Genomic DNA, 18,231 nt, shown 5'->3' with positions numbered 1-18,231 from the left:
TATAAAACAAATGAATGAAAAGCGTTGTGCTGTTATTTAGAACTTATGAATACATTTTGCTATTATGTTATCACACCAGCCTTTATATTCCTTTTTATGGTGATATTTTATTGGTCACTATTGGCACCATTTTGCTGACTAGTCAATTTGTTTACACAATGTATTGGCAAGTAAATCAAATGGCTTTCTTTTTTGGTTCCCCAAAAGCTTAACCCTTGTGTTGTCTTCCCTTCAACCGTTTTTCGACGTTTTTAATGCCTTTTTTTCACAGTTTGTTTTTGCTTTTTCCAAAGTTTTAAATTTTTCTTCTACACATTTTCAGTGCTTACTTCTATGTCCCATATTTTCTGATATAAAACAAAAATTTAAAACGGGTCAATGTGACCCGAAGTCAACACTAAGCCATTCCATCACCACCACCACAACAACACTGCCGTGTAATATAGTTTATGAGGCTGACAGCTGTACTTGGAGCAGAGAGGTCAAACTAGCAGGGTCAGACAATGTGAAATATTAGAGACAACTGGCCTTGTGTTGGTCACTAAGGCAGGATAGAGGTTTAGCACCGGTTGTAATCAGCTGCACTCATGCTAGGGTCCAGATGTCACGGTTACAAGTGAATATAAATACAAAGAAAGACATAAATATGAGCACATGTGCTAACACACATGCATGCAAATGTCTGACAAAGATAGATACACCGACAGGCATGCCCACTGGTACACGTGTGCTTCATGTTTGTCAGAGCTGATGTAAAACAATTGCAAATCAGTGTGATTGCTGTCAAACACTTGCATGCATGAATTGTCACACCATGGATTTATCTTTACTCCCTTTCTCTATTTAATGGGATGCTGCTTGTGCTTTCATTCGTCACGTTTTATACTTCCTCTCCTGGTGACTATCTTACATACACACAAACAAAACTCTTCTAACGGCATTCAACAAGTCGAGATACCGAGCAGATGAGCTTTTCAGTGGGGCAAATTTTCTTTCTTTTTTCCACTTGGGGGTCTTGGGAGTCACCACTGTCAGCAGGGTCAGGGTGCTCAAGGTGCTCTCACGCCTCACAGACTTGGTGAGGTGGGGTTGCAAGGATGGGCATTTTCACCCCCTACTGCTGTCCTAGCTAATCATGGAGCAGCTAATTCATGCAGCTTCCCCGCTTCAATCACAGACACCGCGTCAGTGGTGTAAAATGGTCCCAATTAGAGAGATTTGCTGCCATAAAGGTTCAGCTAAAGTTGACATATTCGTATTCTAGGTTATAACGAGGTTGAATGTTTCTAAATGGAGAGGGTACGCAGTTTATTAAGCGTAGAGTCAAGAACAAATGAAAAATGATGGTAAAGAATTTGGGAAATTGAGCTGTAGCTGTAAGCCTTTGGGGTGATAAGCTTATCTTGGTTTGAACCATTTTAATTTAATTTAACAGTCGAAGCAAACAAAAATAATATTTGATACAATATTGCAGAGGTAGGCTGACCACTTAAAAAGGAAGGCTTTGGCACAGTCAGACTTCATATAACAACCTACTCCAGGGATGCAAACTGAATGTGACCAGATGAGACAGTTATACACACTTTCCCCTTCGCAGAGTCCAACCCCCTGCGCGGCGCTCAGGTGGGACGTGGCCTCGGACGAGACATGTCAGGACTCGCCTGATGGGATCCACGGAGCGGAATAACCAGGTCCGACAAACAGTCCCCCACCTCTGCCTGCCAGTTTTCCTGTTCCCCTCTGTTCTCCAGAGCAGCCCAGACTTGACCAGCCATGGGACGTTGGGGTGGGACCGGGGAGGGGGAAGTTTGGATTAGACCTGATCCCTTCAGCTTTCAGCACGAGCCGAAGGAAGGCTGGAAAAAGAGGCATTCTATCAGCGAATTAAACTAAGATTCATCCAGGGCTTATGTGATTAAAAGGGGAAGAGGACAGCATCAATTAACAAAATCCCTCCCCAACATTTTCGCCAATATTTGTTTGAGGATGTGCTGTCTGCGATGTAAGCCCCTTTTGATGCCATGCACAAATATTTGAGCTTATTCCATTGGGACTTCCAATAGAAAATGAGCCTCTGGTTTTTAATGGCCATGGGGGATTTTAAAAGAACACATTACTTGTGCATGTTGAGAAACTGACATGTTTACGCCTCGATTATACTGACTAGAAATAGCAACAAAACAGACATTGTGTCACTAAACTTGACAATGCTGTTTTCCTATCTGAGTAACATTCAGAAATCCGTCTGTAGCATGTGCTTCAAAAGAGAATCCTGGCTTATATTCTTTAGGAGGCAGGTTAACTCAGAAGACCTTGTCTTTGTGTGTCACCTCAATACGACCCCTGCTGAAATGTCACAGCGAGCAGGCTGAGAAAGGATTTTACAACACCTTTGTGTACAGTGTGTTGCCATCTCATTAGCCCTACAATATGGTGATCTGACATCCCCGAGGGTTCTCAGTGCTCCACGAGACGTTTGTAATCTCGGTTGACACCGCTCCCCCGCTCATTGTTTCTGGCGCCATTGTTCACCCGCCACATCATTGACTTGATAAACCACAGACATGTCAGTTACAATTGGCTCCCCCTGATTAGCTGAACACCCAAATAATAAGGAGCCTGCACACAAGCATTAATAAAAACACACTCAGAAGTCACATTCAAACAAGTGGCATCTCATAACCTTATTGTTGTACAAGTGCATCCTTAAAAGTTGCTTCTTCCACTATTAAGCCTAATTAATGGGCCTGGTGTGGAGGGGCGATAACCGCTAAACAGCGATTATCGGCCAGCGTGACACTCAATAAAGAGCCTCTCTGCAAACAAAAGCCTTGGCTGCACTCAATGGCTAGTGGCAGAGAGGAAACGAGGAAGAAGAGAGGAAAGGGGGAGGAAGTGCGAGAGGAGGAGCTGTAAAGGAGGGAGTTAAAAAAAAGAGTGAGTGATGGAGACAGGCAGTTGTTAAAACAGAGGTGGTTGGAGTGATGCTTGGGAAGGTAAGAGAGGAGGGGGAAAAGCAGGGTTGAGAAGAGAAAAGGGTCCTTTATCCCTGATCCCCAGAGTGTGGACCAGAGTGTGAGCAGCCAGATCAGAGGGCTCTGCCAGCCATCAGGGGGTTCACGCTAGTGTGACTGCAAAGCACAGCTTTCTAAGACACACGGAGTGGCCTCTGGGTACATGCTGGAAATAAGATGTTACAAACAGGTTTGGGGTATGGCGGTGAAAGCCCTGAGCTTCAGCCAGTGATGACTTAGTCAATCTGTCTTGCATGCTCACACGGCCCAGCTTCTGTTTTTTCCACTGTGTATTAAAGTACAGACACTTTCTATTTAATGGTTCTGTTTTTCATCTCTTTTTGTCTCTGGTACACCCTCACCCCTTGTAACTGGGCTACATTTTCAGAGACAAATCCCATCGCCACTGCAGCAATTCCAAATTCATTTGGGTTCCATCAGACTGTCCATGTGTTGCAGTAGAGGAGACGTCAATATTGTCTGTTTTTAGTAGTGCCTGTGTGAAGGTGTTTGCCATGATAGAGGTGGATAGACACAGCAACACAAAAATAAAACACAATCACTGCAAGAATTTCATTTTCACCTTTAGGTCACTGAATTTGATCCTTCTCTGCTGACTATAAGCACCACCTGATTTACACTGCTAATTCAAATCATAATACACACACTTTTTTACTATTAATAATGATTGTTGTATCAGATGCAAAAACAAAGCATTTTATATTACTATGAGATGGTACTTGACTTTTCATGACTTTTGTGAAGTAAACAACAGAGCTACACTGTTTAGGTCACAAAGTGATCTCCTTGTATGTATTTGACCAACGCATTGTCATGACTTTGCATTGCGTTGTGGCAAAATTTGAGGTTCATTGTTTTTGCTAGGCAACTGTGCTTTTTGTCAGAGTAGTGGTGTCATTGAAATGAATTGGCATTTGCATGGCAGTGCAAATGTCAAACTGAACACGGCCTTACAGGCAGTTAACAATGCAGACATGGCTTTGCATTTTTAAAGGCCACTGGTTTGATAATTATAGTCTATATCTTATTATTTTACATCCACTGCGTAACTGAATTTTAGGTAAGCAAACAGTGAGAAAACCAGTTTTCATGTGCCACAGATGATTACATAACAGCACATTTATTGATCTTTGTTTAATAACAATAGCTATAGTAAGCATGTTATAAGTCCTAACAGTTGCATCCTGCCATTGTTACTGGAAGCTTACATCGTCTTACATTATCAGTTTAATATTTGTTGCTCCAATTGCATTGCATTTGCAGAAACAATGTAACTGCACATTTACAACATCTTGTCTGATCTGTTTATATAGTGTAGGTATATATACAGTATGTTGACATGGTCATTCATAGGCACCAAATGAGAGTCTGTTCTGTCATTTGTAGGCGATCCACACGTCTCAGCAGATCATCTTCTGCTTATTTGTTTGGGAAGTGGGAGCTGCTGTCAGTTCATTGATGTCAAAGAACTGGCAACACTGTTATAAAGTAATCACTGGCAGATGCCGTGCTCAACAGTGGCATTGGCTGCTCATTACCAAAGGTGTTACCGAAAGCATGAGAAACAACTATCTCATGGATTATCATAAACTGCAACAACATATACTGTACATATTAGGGATCATTCTCTCTGAATATCACTGTATATACACGGTAAAACTCAATACACTGTATGTGTTACCTGATTTTTTTTCAGTGAAATATGTTTCAGTTTCAGTGAGATACGCTCCAAAGCAGATACATTTAGAAGTGCCAGCCTTGCATTGTAGTGTGAATGGGGAAAACTGAGCTTTGATGTAGCGTAAAGCTGCTAGCTCAATTGGCCCATGCTACGAGATAAAAACACCTTTCTCTTGTTTTGGTGTCTCAGGACAGCAAACTTTTGGGAAGAAATTAGTAGATGCTATCATGGACAAAAACTTTGCAACATGTTTTTGCAATACATTTCAAATGTATCAACATGGCACTGTGGACATGGCATTATGGGACCTAATGTGTGAAAACTGAGGGCGGGGTGACAACCCTGAGGGCAGGAGGTGACACTACGAATGAGCTTGATGAGACTAGTTTGCATAGGAGAGGGTCATTAGAAAAAAAGGAGGTTCATTCCTTGCAGGATGTCACACTCCATCAACAAGCTGGGGTGTCGCCTGGCCCAGGCATTCATTTTTCACAGGAGCTTCTCAAACCACATTCATCCTGTGAAGGTGTTTGTCTGGGACATATGGGCCTTTCATCACCCTCATTCCCTCTGTTTTAGAGGGGTTTCCACAGCTCAGTGTGAGGCCACCTTGAAATCCTAATTCTAATCCTAATTTAGGAAGAGGAAGCTGTTGTTTTTGAGTACCTTCTATGTTGCTTTAATTTAATAAACAGAGCAGAGACATACACTAGTGGCTAGATGCACGTTTGTGTTTGTGGGTTTAACCATATTTTCAATGGTTGAACCCACACACACAAGCATGCAGCCATGTTTGATCTGAGAAGAGTGAGGATTATTGTGAATGAAAGAAAACGTGTTCTTTCAAGTCAAGAAAAACTAAAAGCTTAGCCCATAATGCTAACCAAATAGAGTTGGAACAAAAAGACTTGCTCACTGATTATTTAAAAAGAACATCTAGATGACATTTTCAGGTTATGGGTGCGTGCGCTTTGGTGTATGTGTGTGCAAGTACTGTATATGCTGGTGGGGTGTGGGGGAGTTGTTGGGGTAATGTTGAACAAGTTGAATGCCTTAAAGCCCCCGGAGTCATATCCCAGTTTGTGATAATGTGCTCATCACAATCCAAAGCAGTGCTAACTTGAACGTGATGTGCTCTTTGACTCCGGGTCGCCAGTTCGGCTGTTACCCCCAGTATTGCTGCGCAATGCGAAGCCAGTTTCCTCAGGCTTCATATTTATTAGCCCTGATGTGTGTGAGCTGGCGTGCAGCACGAGCAGCCGAGCGAAAGTGCAGTGGACGCAAACCATGCTTGACGTGGCCATCTCATGTGGAAGGCGAGAGTAAATAAGATTCCAACAGGGAGGAAAATGCACAATCATTGCCTGGGAACTGGGGCCTTCCTTCATGAGATTCATGCAAACCTCAGCAGGCTCCTGCTTATACTCTTCAATGAGGCTGAGTTAGAGTCCTTACCCAGTTAACCATTCTTTAGTGGTTAGGAATTGACTTGAGGAATGTGCCTGGTCTCCTGCAGCAGCTAGCTTAGACTACACCTACATACGTTAGCTTACACCACCGCAGGTTGTGTTTGAGAAATCCACCACTTTCCTCCCCCTCCATTTCTAAATGTCAATCTCCACTATATTTTTTTCCTCGTACAGAAATGATGTCCTTCAGCATGACTGAATTCTCTCAGGGAGATATGTGAAAAGACACAAGGAAATTCACTGCTATCAATAGAAAAGTGTCCTGTGTTATTACAACACTGTGTGCACTCAAGTACAGGCTATAACTTAATCTTCGTGAGGAAATGGTGTTTGGGGCCTGGGAAAAAAAAGGTAATTTGCAAGTCAGAATAGTCGCTTAAATAGAGGACTTGAAACGAGGTCACTTGATATCGAACAAGTCTAAAAAATCTGGCTTCCCAGCTATCTTGCATGAAGACCACGCATTACTTAAAATAGCCAACGGAAGGGCCAATCATAATACTTTATTTTGAGAATGTAATTTTCTCATGCCTTGCCAGTAATTAACCTTCACACAATAAGGTATTGGAAGCACCACAGACACAATTCCAGCCCCACAGTTTGTTTAAAAGACTTGGGTATATGATAGGCTGTGTGCAACAGGGGAATGGAGGAAGAGGGAAAAAAGGAGCCAAGATTCGACTTTATCTTCTGCAGGGAGCCTTTTCTTTTGCATTCTCTGCCTGGTTTTATTCAAAACTGCTGTTTCTTCACTTCTGCTGAATTGGGTTTTGTTCCTGGCTAATTCCAGCCCGTCTCAGTCCAGGGCTCGTGGGAACTGCCGCGATCGCTTACAATCACTTCAGTCAAACACCTGGGAGATAATTGACTGGGCTTCGGTCAAACTTGTTTTTTTCCTCCCCTCTCTCTCTCTCTCTCTCTCTCTCTTTCCCTGAGTCTTGACAATGGAGACAAAGAGCATAGGCACAAAAAAAAGATCAGAATCACTAAATCCATTCCCAGACAAGGCACTGTATAGATGGTCCAGGAGCCAAATTGCCTTGCCCCAGTCTGGGCCAGCTGAATGTGAAAATGGTTGAAGAACAGTTGTGGTTTGAGCTTGGCAGTCCCTAAGGAGATGTAGTGTTGGAGAACATAACAGTGAAAAACACATAAACAAATGTATTATCTTTTTCATACCTTGACAAATGCTTCCAGACCTCAATTCCCAAACCCAGAGCCTGAAACATAGCAGAACTGTGGACATAAAGATCTGGACCCTAGTTGGGTGAGGTCATACCTGGCCGAGATGCAGGAACATTTAAGGTTTGCCCTTTATTTAACCAACAGTGGCTTATAATACATTAGGTGCTAGTCAATTTATGTTGGAACACTACTGACTGCTCTATGTGGGCTCTCCTGCATCTTTGGCCTGGCGTAGATGCATTTGTAGATGCAGATGTCGGGCTGTGCGAACATCACCAGAATCTTCCAGAATATCTATAACATTGGTGATAGTAGCCACCTCATTTATCCCACAGTACTATCATGATCAATACTCCCAGATTTTATGTCACACATTTCTATTTAGTAAAGAAAGGGAACTGACTATACAGTTCACTGTTAAACATAAGCATGTCCTAGTTGCATTATTATGTATAATAAAACAATCCTGCAGTGTGTTCTTATCAGGGAATTCAGTGATTTCATGTTAATGACTTGGTAATCCTATTGAAGGTCATGACCCACTATAAATAAAATCCATAAAAAAGGAACCTTGTAAACAACAGTGAACTGAGTGGACTTCTTATCTCACACTTGGCAGCACAGTAGTTCTCATACATATAGAAACTGATTTATCTTCCATACCATGTGGCCACCTCCTGATGAGAAATCACATTTTAGCATGGAGGTGGTTATATCCTTTTCTCCAGCTGCCTATAGGGCAGAGGGCAGATTGAGGGTAATTATTATAAGTGTATGGAAATGTTGACAGCTTTACATAGCCGAACCTGCCTTACTTGCAAAACAACTCACAAGAACACGTAGTGACACAGTTAGTCTGGATTCTTGCTTTCCGCGTCTGCAAGAGTCCACTTTTGTCTGCTTTGGTACATGTGACGTAAATGTCTTCATCCACCCATGTCCGTAAGGGTTCCCCCCCTATGTGGATGAACACATGCAGGCCAACATTTGTGACCATGCAATAGTATGCATCTCTTGATCCACACTCCAGTCCACTTGGTGGTGTATGCACCTCTAGCTGGTTTGCCAAGAAGAAGAAGATAATAAAATGGATGCTTGTTTTGATAAGAGGTTGTTGATAAGAGGAGATCTGCCGTTACCCACATTTATATAATTTGTCTTTTTATATTTTCTCTTTTTTTCTTGTTATTCATCCAAAAAACAACAAAGCATGCACATTTGCATTCCTAATGTGCATGCTTGTTCTTGATTTTTATGGTGGTTGGCAAACAACGTTATGGTGCTTTACTGCCACCAGTTGGAATGGAGTGTGGGTCGCCAGATGGACGCAAACCCTCAAATGACAAAAACATTGTAGTATGAATGGAACCACGTGTATGCAAACGGTACGTGTCTGGAGCTATCTGCAGATGCTGAATGCGGAAAGTATGTCTCCGAAGTGATTTAACTTTGTTTGGGGGTCTGTCTTTATCTGTTCCTTTTTAACTTTGGATTGTAATGCTACCTTGTGGATAATGTGTCCCTTCATTACGAGCGTGGTCTCATTATCCATTTATGTGGCTCATGCTCTCATCCCTTGTGGCTTGGCATAAACATGAATAATTGCTTATAAGTAATTCTGATATGACCACTGTTATATGTTACAACAATGCTCTGCCAGTGTCCATCCCCACCCCCTCTAACAGCTGCTTTTGACAAGAAACTATACCATTCACGGCCAGTGTTTTGTCACTGAAGTCTGGTGTGCATTCAAACCCAATAGACATTTTTTTTTTATTTATCCAGGTAAGTCGATTGAGAACAATTTCTCATCCACTGGAGCGGTTGGAGGTTAAGGGCCTTGCTCAAGGGCACCTCAGTGGTGGTGATGAGGGAGGGACAAGCAGCACTCTTTCACTTTCCCCACCCAGATTTTTATCCTGCCAGTCTGGCGATTTGAACCGCGAGCTCTCGGTCCCAAGCTCACCTCCAATGAAATCCATAAATGTCTTTGTCATGTGTGTGTCTTTGGTGATGGGTTCTGTAGATGATGGCATATCCAGGAACATTTATATGTCTGTGCCAGCTTTAAACCTGAGAGGGGACAAACAGTTGTTGCTATGGGATGGGACGATGCAAGCTATTCTGTCTGTCCCGTTGAGCAATCATCAAAGTCTTTAAGAGTCTGCTACATTGTAACCTACTCAGGTTTCAGTTGAAAGCATGCTTCAGTGGCTTGCATCTTAGCACTTCTCCTTGAACCCTTTACTATAGGAAGTTCCTACAGCAGTCAAAATGATGTCATGACTGATGCCATTATGGAATGTCCTCTACATTGTACTGCACAAACAAGCATGTTACCCACATAGTACAACACAAATAACCAACATAAGCGCCATTTTATGTTGCTTTATTACATCTCCATTTATATTATCACAATGGCAATTGCCCCCATATATTAGTATTAGGTATCATTATATCCTTATCCTTATATATTATTTTATTAGTCTATATTAGGATGATTTCTTGGAATAAGGAATGAGACCTCAGAGATGATTATCTGCAACACTGTGGATAGAACATTAACAGATTGTGTTTCCATTATCAGGTAGGAGCCAGATTAAATCATGTCATCTTCCAATTCCATATCTATCGTAGTGCTATGGACGACATCCTGGCTCTCATAGGGCTTTGGCTGTTGGAGGAATTTTTCTCATTTCTGGCCCATTGCACTCGGCTGGGCCTTGATGAAGCCAAAAGTACCTGCTTTAATTGCTGTGTTTTATAGACTGTACACAAGGCTACCCTCGCTAAATACAGCATGCTTAGATTAATAGGAGCGTTCAGCGTTAGTGCATTTTTAATGAGGACTGGAGGCTGCCAGACTACTTTTCTATATGATGAGGCACACTTTCCCGTTCGTTTGTGACACTGGCACGATACGTTGTGGCACCCCAGTGCCCGCCAGCTGGTATCCAGTGTGAAGCCAGGAGAAAGCTGGTGTGCTTAGTAAAGTGCATCCCACCCAGGAATGACAAGCAAACAAACAAGACTCTGTTCGGTGCATTTTTTAGGCATACAGTGACTCGAAATGCACTGTTTGACATGTAAATACCCACATTCACAGACACACCCACCCGTACACATACAGAAAGAGTACTGTGCACATGGACGGTTTTGTACTTTTCCACATTCACACACACAAGAGTGCACCTGTTGCAAAAACATACGCACACACATGTAAAGAGATTATCAAAGAAAAACAAGAGTTTACAGTCTGATATGTTATAGGATACCGGGTGTGACCCTGAATTTACATTTGCATGTGGAGTGCAATGAAGTACAGAGAGTAGAAACAGCAGTCAGCAGAGAAGATAACCCCAAACATTCACTCTAAATTTATGCTGGGATCCTATTCCCTCTCACTGAATTAATGCTTTAATCTCTCCCTCTTTGTTGCATGTGTACTTGTGCTCAGGGTGTGTGTGTGCGTGTGTGTGTGTGTGTTGGGCGTTGGGAGGTTGGGGGTGGAGGATTATATTTCCCCACAGCCACTGTTTTAGTACTCTTTTTGGAATGAAAGAATTCACCAACGACGTCCGAAGTTTGAGAAATTGCACCTTTTGCCATTTCAGTCTTTCCTCTATTCAAAGTCACACCAATAGTCCCCATCAGTTCTGCTGTCTTTGCATTTCTCCTCCACAAAGAAATAGCAAGTATTCTTTAATGGAAGATTACCTTCAAATGCAAGCTTAAAAGATTACACACTTTCATATATGTCTTTGAGGTCCATTATTCGATGTCATGTCTTAAACATTCAGTCCTCTCCCTCACTTTCCCCTCTCTGCTTCTCTTTTGGTTCTTCTCTCATTTATCTGTGTATCTTTAATTCACCACTTTATCTTATCAAATAATACTCATCTGCTCATACTGTGCATCAAAACTTTCTCTTTTTTTTGCCAGACACCTATGTCAATTCTGTGACTTAAGGTACTGCATCTTTGATCCTGCGGCTCGCTCTGCATGCACTACCACCACCATGTTCGCTGACAGACCGTATTTATAATTTATTCCATTCTAAAATGAAAAATCAAACGTATGCCGGATAATGCTCATTTTTCCCATCGCCGTCCTGCCACCTGACTCGTCGCTTTATGAATTATTTTGACAATTGGTAATGATGTCCTGTGTTGGTAGGCCATTACAGGAGAGGAACTTAATTCGCCCATTGTTAATTAATTGCTTCATTCTTAGCAGGAGTAATAAAAATGCTATTAAGTAAAATACCTCTATCATTAACCTAACTTTGTTAATATGGGTATCAGTGGGGCTCAATAAACAAAAGCTGTAGTGCCTACCGCCACACAGGGGTAATTAAAAATGCACTGTCATTAATTATATTGGATGGAAGATTGTCCAATGAGTTGGAGTCTTGTTGACTATTTCCTCTGACTTTTTATCAGGCCTGGACTTCCTGCTGTTTATCTGCAGTGTAGGAGTCAATACATAAACCAAGAATATCCTGTAGTTGCACAAAATGAAGTACTTTTGATGTGTTTTTTAACTTTAATAGCGCATTTGCTTTTATAATTATACAATCCACAGTTGGAGAGATCTTTAATGTGCTGCTATATCAGTTGATGCTTTACTGGTGTGTCAAGTGTCGCATAGCACACCACTCATCTCAAATTAGATGAAAGACGGGGATTATGCAAACTGCTATAAAGTGTGTTTGGTCAAGGAACCATAAAGCAATTGTCAGGGTAAATATCTGCTATCTCTGTCTGCTATCTCAGCTTGTAATAAACATGTGTTTGCACCATAGGTAAAACCTGGGGACTCCAACACTTTTTGGAATTTAGTGGAAGTTTTTGTTGTGGTTCGGGTGCTTTTCCTTAGAGCCTTGACACATACACAGTACCTTAGGCAAGAGGTAAACACAGCTGTAGTTGTATTACCTTACTGATTCTCAGTGAGAAAACAATAATCAGCACGTAATGCTTCTGGGAAGCTGCAATAAAAGGATAAGTAAGGCCGACTTCACATTTGCTCATTCCAAAGCCTTATTGCACTAAAAGCAATGACTTCCTTTAACTCCCTGCCTGATTAACATACCAGAAAGTCAAATACATTGCCGAAATAACTTTTGTATTGCAGCAGTAAATTGAGAGGTGGTTGAACAATATTGCCAGTGAGGATTTTAGCTTTGAAGATATTCTCATTTGTTTGCTCATGAGACAGCTATGACAGCAATCACTCGCACCAGGAACGGGGCCTTGAGATTAACATTGCCAGCTTTATGTATCTCCGAGCTAGTTGTTTCCCTCCCCTTCACTATCCCCCTTTTTTCCTACTTTTTCCTTTTCCTCTCCGTCTCCATCTTGTCACATTTCTGAAAAACTGTGGCGCAGGCGTGAAATTGATGTGATGAAAAACAACTGGGGTATCTCTATGAGCCATTTGCCACCCTCTGTCCCCTCAGCGTGGCTCTAGGCTTTCTGTTGCGATTGGGGGCATACTGCAAATTAGCCAGCAGCTATCTGAGGTTACCAACCAAGTGCATCGCTGACCTCACTCCCTGCCAAGCTCACCCCTCCTGGAACCAGCTCCACGCCCAGTTTTAGCCCAACTCTGTTTCAGTGATGCAGGGCTTTTTTTAGTTTGTTTGCAATGTTTGACATTCTCCCAGAAACATGTATGATTCATTATAATCATTTTCTGTGTTGCACCTTTAACATTCCTGAGTCAATTGAATTTATAGAGAGGAGGCGGTGCAAGCTTGACATACCTAATGTTGCTTCTTAAGTTAATGTAGTTGAAAATGTAGTATGTAATGTAGTTGTATTGACACTGACAAATGGCAGCAGATAAGTAACTATGAAATAATAATAAATGGGTATGCGTCTATGGTATGTTTCATAAGAACTTAGAGCTAGATCTTTTATACCAACTTCCCGAACAACCAAGGAAATAGAATGTGGAAGGGCAAATAAGAAAGCTCTCCCCTCAGTTATGTTCATCCTAACATCTCCCACATGAGCCATGAAATCGGGCTCTGACTTATCCCGGAGCTTCACGTTTACAAGGAGAGATAAGGGCAGTTCAGACCTATTGTTGCAGCCCACATAACCCTAAACATGAAAGGGCATCTTGGCCATCTCCCATTGTGTGCCGCTACAGTATATATTGAGCTGCATAAACCCATCCTTTTGTGTGAAGTGAAAAGAGAGGGTCCTCTTAATTAAGCAAGCGAGAATGTACTGTAAGTGACTTCCTACGTGCATAAATGAATACTCAAAGAAAGTAACTGTGTCATCCTGGATGTGGATAAATGAATAAGTTGCTGAATGCAAGCGGCAGTAAGTGGGTTAGCATGTAAATAAATGAATAAGTTAGCAAATTAGTGTTTAAGTGTGTTAGCATGTAAATAAATGAATAAGCGAGTGAATTACAATGCGAGGGAGTTTGCAGGGCGAAAAAAGACGTTAGGGAAGTGAGAGTGTCAGCAGTGCAAAAGAAGTTCTCTATGAAAAAAAAAAAGCCTTTGAGGACACAGTTGTTAAAGCGTTGCTTGTTTGCTGTGCAGCACAACGAGTACATCTGGCTCGGGCTTGTCATATTTCTTCATGTACAGATGACATGCCAATTACTCCTTAATTACACGCGTCATCTGGACCAAAGTGCCCAATGCCAGTGCTGATTAATCCAGTTTATTGTGGCGGTGATGACAGTCCCGGTGGACACAGAGCACCACAAAACACACAACAAGGGATTATGAAAGGGAGTTGGAGAAGGCTGCAGGGACAGGACAACCAGGGCAAGGGTCGACTGATTGAATGACTGCCTGACAGTTAATCCTGCTCTTGATTTCTGCCACTGATATTATAAATAATAGGTTGATGGGAATCATTTTATTTCCAGACAGTGGAAATGGCTTGATGCGTAACAACATTCGACTGGAAAAAAAAGAAAGCTTTAGTTGCCAAAAACACTGTTGTTGCCTACTCATATGGAAAAGCCAGCAGTATTGCTCAGCACAATCTGAAATATGCTTACACACACTTTGTTGATGGATGGCTTTCAAGTCATTTGAATATCATGTCCAGTTAAAATCTCAATTTTACACACATCAAAACCAATTACTTTCTGTCATCTTCACATCGCATCTCATTATTTCTTGCAATTTAATATTGCTAACAAGGGACAGGGTGCATTTACAACACCATTTTATTTCCACAACATGATAGTCAAGAGGGGGCAATGGGGTCATGTTATCTGTGTGTGTGTGTGTGTGTGTGTGTGTGTGTGTGTGTGTGTGTGTGTGTGTGAAAACCTAGACCTTCTTGTAAATGAATACGTAGCACATGTGAGCAAGATACCTATCGTAAGCAAAAAGATCTAAGACCGTGACCAAAATATGCGGGGGAGGGAAAGATGGTAACCATTAGATTAACAGTGAGATAGTGAACGTGGTAGCGCCGACACAGGGAAGCCAGCGGGGACCGGGGTCAGCCCCAGCAAAGGGGACGGCGAGGTGGTTTATCTTCAGATGAGTGATGGAACAGCTTCAGAGCATGGCGAGCTGGTTGATAGCCTCCCATTGGTCTGACCCTTTGTTAAAGTCCACACTTCCTGTCGCCAATCATTCCTCCTTGTACTTAGCTTCCATCTTCCTTCCCCTTCTTCCATATCTGCCTCCAAATTATCCCCCTTGCTTTTGTTACTCCCTGTCACACTCTCCTTTACCATTAGCTCCATCTCCATCCATCTGCTCCTTTTGTCTCTTTGCTCTTTTTCACTAGGATGCCTTGGCAAAAATGGGTATTGACTGTGCCTTCTCTTTCCTCTTATCCCGGCTCCACTTTTCTTTTCTTTTTTACCCCAATCACTGTGTACTCCAGCAGTACTGTACATGCTCCTTTTAGGAGGTGATATGAAGAGTAGTAGAAATGCACCCTGTAAGGGGAAAAAAGGTGATGATACAATCAGTTTTATTGTGCCGTAAGGATTTTTTCAGGCTTGTGGTTATACACGCCGTATGCAGGCTGTATGAAAGAATTGCAATTCGCATGCATTTTTTTCTCTCTCATTCCACTTTTCCTTCTCTTATCATTGCTCAAAATAATTAGACTGCAGTCTGGACTCAGGGGTGTAACGTTTCTGCTCACGTTTCCATGATACAAGAGTAAAAAAAGAAGAAAAAAAAAACTGGTTGTGGTGCTCCAGAAATTTCTACCTGTGTGTCACCAACCCCCTCCCCACCTCCACCCCTCCTCCCTCCCCTGATGCTGTTTTAACTTGGAGTTCCACGAGGCACAATGCACTTCAGCTGACCTAATTCTTCCCTGGCACTCTTCCAGTGCTAAGAGTACATAAGGACTGCACTGTCAAGGTATTCAGCCTTGCCTCTCTATTATTTTAGAAATCAAGCAACATCTGTTGTGCTTTGGGCCCTTTTCATGACTCACAGGAGGTTTTTGCAGTTTGCCGAAAGATGCACCAAAATTAGCCTGTAGCCAGTGATGAGATCTCATTAATGTACTTTTCACATTCTAGAGTTCATTTTGACTCCTGCTGCTGTTCAGCTTTTTAGTCAAAACATGAATTTTGTCCTAGACATTTAAACATGCAGTTCACAATCTGAACATGGTCTAGTAAGCATCAGAAAATAAGTAATTAATTTAATGTCTGTATATTACACATTTAAATGTTTATATTAAACTTCAAAAGTGCCTTACTGATAATTCAGCATGACAACAAGCACTATTTCCATGTGCCCCTACAGTGGAAAAAGATTTGACTGCACCTCCTCCACACAAGCACATCTCATTTCCTCTAGTTACATTGCCGGGTGTGTGCCATCTGTTGGAATTTTACAGCAGTTTCAAAGTTTGGGTTTGTAGCATTTTAAGTCTTCTTTATGTATGTATGTGTGTTTGCAACCCAAACCCTCATGGTAGAGCTGGGCAATATATCGATATTATATCGATGTCGTGATATGAGACTAGATATCGTCTTAGATTTTGGATATATCGTAATTCTGTATCGTAAGTGTTGTCTTTTCCTGGTTTTAAAGGCTGCATTACAGTAAGGTGATGTCATTTTCTGAACTTACCAGACTGTTCTAGCTGTTCTATTATTTGTCTTTACCCACTTAGTCATTATATCTACATTACTGATGATTATTTATCAAAATCTCATTGTGTATATATTTTGTGAAAGCACCATTAGTCAACACTTCAATATCGTTGCGGTATCAATATCGAGGTATTTGGTCAAAAATCTCATGATATTTGATTTTCTCCATATTGCCTAGCTCTACCTCATGGTCCATAAATTGTAATATTCCTGGTGAGTGCTATACACAAGCAAAACACAAACTGCCTTGCAGGTCCCTGCCCAGAGCACTAGTTTAGCACAATTCTCCACCAAGACGCATTACACACCAGGCCTGTGCTCACAGCTCATTGTCTTTGTGCCACCACTTTCCACATGCATCTTGCATGACTCGCTGCTGATTTTAAACAAGCCCAGTAACAGCCCCACAACCCACGGCTCTGACGGGAGACTCCGACTCATATCACCATGTGACCATGATATTATTATTCATCTGTGGCGCGGCCGCCGCTTTTCCCCTGCTCCTTCAAAACAGAGCTAGAGTAGGGAAGGGGGAGGGTGTTGCGCCCCAGGCTCCTTTTTGTGTTTACCTGCCCCTGCATGGGACTGATGCTATTTTCAGTTCCAAGGCTCAGCCATGGCTAACTGGCCCTAGCCTCTTCATGCCATTTGCCTTAATAATGTGGGCTGGACTCTGTGGGGAAAGTGACCGGCATCCCAAGAGCAGCTAAATGACACAGTGGAGTTCATTGATGGCGAGGATTACACGCCTGCACGCAGGGCGGCAAAGCGACGGGTTCTCTGAAGGGCACTACTAAGAGAGAGGATGTAAAATCGTCACAGGGGGAGAATGCACTAGCTTACTGTATCTCAAAGGGCAAGTGGTGGCATAATGTGTGGCATCACACTGTTTATCTTGTAGCCTATAATGCATGAGTTAGGAGCCTATGGAGGACAAGTAAATGTATGGACCTTCTGAGATATCTTTCTGTGGCACTGAAAAGTAATAGACCCTATAATTTAAAATGTTAGGCTAAATATTTCAAATATATGAACCAGTTTTATTAAGTTATATTATTTTATTTATATGTATTATTATATATATTTATTACTTTTTAAGCGGTCCTGTGTGATCATTTGACACCACATATTTGCACTGTGTATCCATTTACATTTCCTGTCTGCAGTTTTGTATGGCATCACACCCTATGTTATCATAGAGCATTTGACTACTGTGAAATGTGACCGCTTCCTCCACTCTCCCCTAATAAGGAGAAAACAATATGACTTGTCAAGGGGAAAAAAATCACCCAAGCGCCAAAGATCTGAAAGCACATCAAATGACAAGCGGGAGAACAAAGCATAAGCTGTCTTTTTAACAGTCTTGGACAATAAATGAATAGATGTAACACTCTGTTTTACCTCTGCCCTCAATTAATTCTTATGAATCCAGCCACCATGTATTAAAATGGCCAGATGTTAGGATAGATTCTGTTGGGAGCAATGACATGCAACAAAGTGATATGAATCACACCCCCCCCCACACACACACACACACACACTTGCAGCAGCATACTCTCAGAGGGCCGGTGACACAATTTATGGAAAAAGGAAAACAGGACACAGCCACTTGAGTATAGATGGACTGTCAAAAAAAGAAGAAAAAAAACACTGTCAGACTGTATTGGAATGAAGAGCATGTTAACATAATTTACAGGATCAGGACACATTCAGCTCTTTAACAGAAATGTTGATATCAGATTCA

This window comes from Sander vitreus, chromosome 19 (genome assembly GCF_031162955.1).
Source record: "Sander vitreus isolate 19-12246 chromosome 19, sanVit1, whole genome shotgun sequence".
NCBI classification, from domain to species: domain Eukaryota; kingdom Metazoa; phylum Chordata; class Actinopteri; order Perciformes; family Percidae; genus Sander; species Sander vitreus.
The sequence above is the reverse complement of the archived record's forward strand: the minus strand, read 5'-3'. Positions refer to the sequence as shown.